The 3,312-nt window shown below is 35.6% G+C and overlaps 1 long non-coding RNA gene across 1 annotated transcript; it reads left to right on the forward strand.

The window, feature by feature from the left end:
* The first annotated feature begins 244 nt into the window (after positions 1-244).
* Positions 245-2,837, forward strand: LOC142182514 (uncharacterized). Its single transcript, XR_012711321.1, has 3 exons — positions 245-729; positions 1,292-1,393; positions 1,555-2,837. It is a non-coding gene; the product is annotated as an uncharacterized LOC142182514 (long non-coding RNA).
* Positions 2,838-3,312: the final 475 nt, after the last annotated feature.

Genomic DNA, 3,312 nt, shown 5'->3' on the forward strand with positions numbered 1-3,312 from the left:
AAATGAATTTCATTAAAAGTGGCCAATTTGGAATAAAATACGGGTCGAACGATAATACGCGATAATTATGAACTAGTACCATGCAAGGTACCATATGACCACGGTAGTATAACATATAAAGTATATATGAAGTATTTTAAATAAAATTTTAGTAATTTGGGGTAATTTTTAAATTATGTAGGTAATTGGTTAATTACGGGATAATGAGATATTACCCGGTTAACTAATAATTGGATAAAAATTTAATAATTACTCATCACCCAAATACGTGGCAGCAATCCTTTCTCTATTTGATGACTCTTAGATCCTTAATTAGGTGGCATAAAGAGAATTCTTTTTGGTGGCTTAGTCATCTTATGAAGTGGGGCTAACCTAAATATTACTTCTCCAATTCATTAAAGAGAGGTTCATGAACATAACTAATATATGAAATAGCAGAGGTTCATTAACGTGACTACTATATGAAATAGCAAAGTGATGTTCATTAACGTCACTGCTATATGAAATAGCAAAGAGAGATATATACAAAGAGATATATCATTTTAGTAACGTAATTCCTTCAACAAGTCATACGAGATTGTATTGTAGCAACGTGAGATTTTGCAATTCTGAGGAAGTACGGTGCAATCTTTCCCAAGAATATCATACGGATTTTTTCCTACTCCGATCTGTTGTTACATGTTATCACAAAGACGTGGGTTAGAGGAATTGTTAAGAGAATCGGCTCAGGTATGTTAAGGCTATCCCTTCTTTCTTTTTGCATGATCTATACGATACGAACGAAACGTGCAAATGTACAAATTCCATAAATGACTCTATTTATTGAAGTATTAGAGATATCTATGTGCCTAAATTTTCATGTGTCGTAATATTTTATCATCTGTTCATGGGTCTTAGAAAAATATGAAAGTTGAGAAAAAAAAGTTAACTTTATGATATTGCTCAAAGACAAAAATGGTCTTATGAAATTCCGAAGATTTTATTAACGTACTTTTCATGCATTGCATTCATGTGCATTGACCCATGACCAGATGACGTTATATACACGTATATATGTAAATATATGTATATGAGATATGAAAAAAGGTTATGGGGTTATATACGCACCACCACTTGATCAGCTGATATATGATAATGATGTTGCCCACAGTAGTTGAAATATGATTCAAACGGCGTTATATACGCGTATATATGTATGTATATATATGTATATGAGATATGGGAAAGGTTATGGGGTTATATATGCACCATCACCTGATCAGCTAATATACGATGATAATTTTGCCCACAGTGGCCGATATGATATGATGGGATGCCCTCAGAGGCTGATGATCTTATGAAACATGTACCTATGCACGACATGACATTCATATGCATATGCATGACGCTAAAGGTAATTTATGATTTAAAAAGTTATTCAGACTTACAAGTTGAGTCATGTACTCTATATTTCTTCAATGTCTCTTATGTACTTATTTATGTGCCTTACATACTCGGTACATTATTTGTACTAACATCTCTTTTGCCTGGGGATGCTGTGTTTCATGCCTGCAGGTCCCGATAGATAGGTCGAAAGCCCTCCAAGTAGGCTATCAGCTCAGCGGAAGATGTTGGTGCGCTTCATTTGCTTCGGAGTTGCTCGTTTGGTTAGTATGATTTAGACGTATATTGTTTGGTATGGCGGGACTCTGTCCCGACCTTTATGACATTTATGTACTCTTAGAGACTTGTAGACATATGTCGTGTACGTGAAAGATTGTGCGGCCTTGTCGGTCTATGTTTCATATTTATAAAAGATCATGTTGGCATATTAGGCCCGTATATCAAGTGTATATGCTGATGTAATAAGAAAGATACGTTACGGTGGTACTCAGTTGAGTAAGGTACTAAGTGCTTGTCATGGCCCATCGGTTTGGGTCGTGACAAGAAATTTGTAAAATTCTTCGTGGCAAACAAGCTCGCCGCGCTTTGGACCCTTTGGATTGATCTGTGCATTAAAAGCTTAAGAAATAATATTTTTTAGAAGAGCGCATTTCTGCGGTCCATTATGCGGTCCGCATAGTTGTCGCAGAGTGAGGCAGTTTGATGATTAATTTTGAAGTCAACTATGCGGCCAATTGTATGATCGCATAATCAATATGTGGGGTCGTATAGTCATCGAATAATCTCCTTGGAATTTTGCTAGGGGCAGTTTTGCGGTGCATTTTGTGACCGCAGAATAGGTATGCAGACAACATTCTTGTCGCATACTCGGGAAGTTTGTTCATGTTTTGGGGGCCATTTTGCAGTCCCTTTTGCGGGCCGCATGTCAATTATGCGATCGTAGATTGTGTCGGGGCTCCTATTTTCTAACTTTTAAAATGCGACCCCATCCCATTAAAAATACCCCATTAGACCCCTTTTATGCTATTTTACTGCAAATAGAGTGAGAGGGAGTTCTGGGGGGAGAAACTAACTCTCACCGAGTCACTACAATCCTTGCCCAAATCTTTAAAGACTTTCAAGTAAAATTTGCTAGGCCTTCATCCTAAGAGGTAAGAACTTGTGCCCTAATCTATGGTTTCGAAATTTCTATTAAAATATGTGATTAACAAGTGGGTTCATGGGTATAAGGATTGATTATCTTGCGTGCACAAATGATAATAGGGTATGGGGAGATTGTAAGTTTAAAATATAGCAATTAGGGTGTAAGATAATAAAAATCTCTCAAAGGGTCCTAAAATCACTATGCACACTTAGTGCTTGATAATATATTCAAATGAGCTAAAATATTAATCATGTCTCTAATTTTTGGTTCATCTTGTAGTTCTCATAAAATAGATCAAAGTTGCTAAGAGTTCCGGAATTTTGTAAGAGTTTAAGGAAAGCTCCATCGAGGTATGTATGGCTAAAACCCCATCTTCTTAGAAATTGAGCTCCATTGGTGTTTATGAAAATGTGGTAAGACTAAAATTTGATTAATGTATTGATTGTTATTTCACATGAATTGGTTTTAAAATTATATATATATATATATATATATACATGAAAGGTGTGCCTCAATATGTGCAATATACTATTCTAGATATTTAAAGATGTGCGAAGAATATGAACCATATGTTGGAATGCCTAGACTTCACGTCAAGATTAAAGCTGAGATTGCCATGCCAACTATGTGAAATCTTACCTATGCCTACAACTTGAATTGCTTTTGTATGTGCCTATGATCCTAAATTGCAAGGTTAACATTGAAAGTGGATGTGATAATTGTGGCCCTAAGTACCTATGAATTGATATATGTGAAATAAAGATTGAAATGAGATGATTAATGAG

Source organism: Nicotiana tabacum, chromosome 7 (assembly GCF_000715075.1).
Source record: "Nicotiana tabacum cultivar K326 chromosome 7, ASM71507v2, whole genome shotgun sequence".
Lineage (NCBI taxonomy): Eukaryota > Viridiplantae > Streptophyta > Magnoliopsida > Solanales > Solanaceae > Nicotiana > Nicotiana tabacum.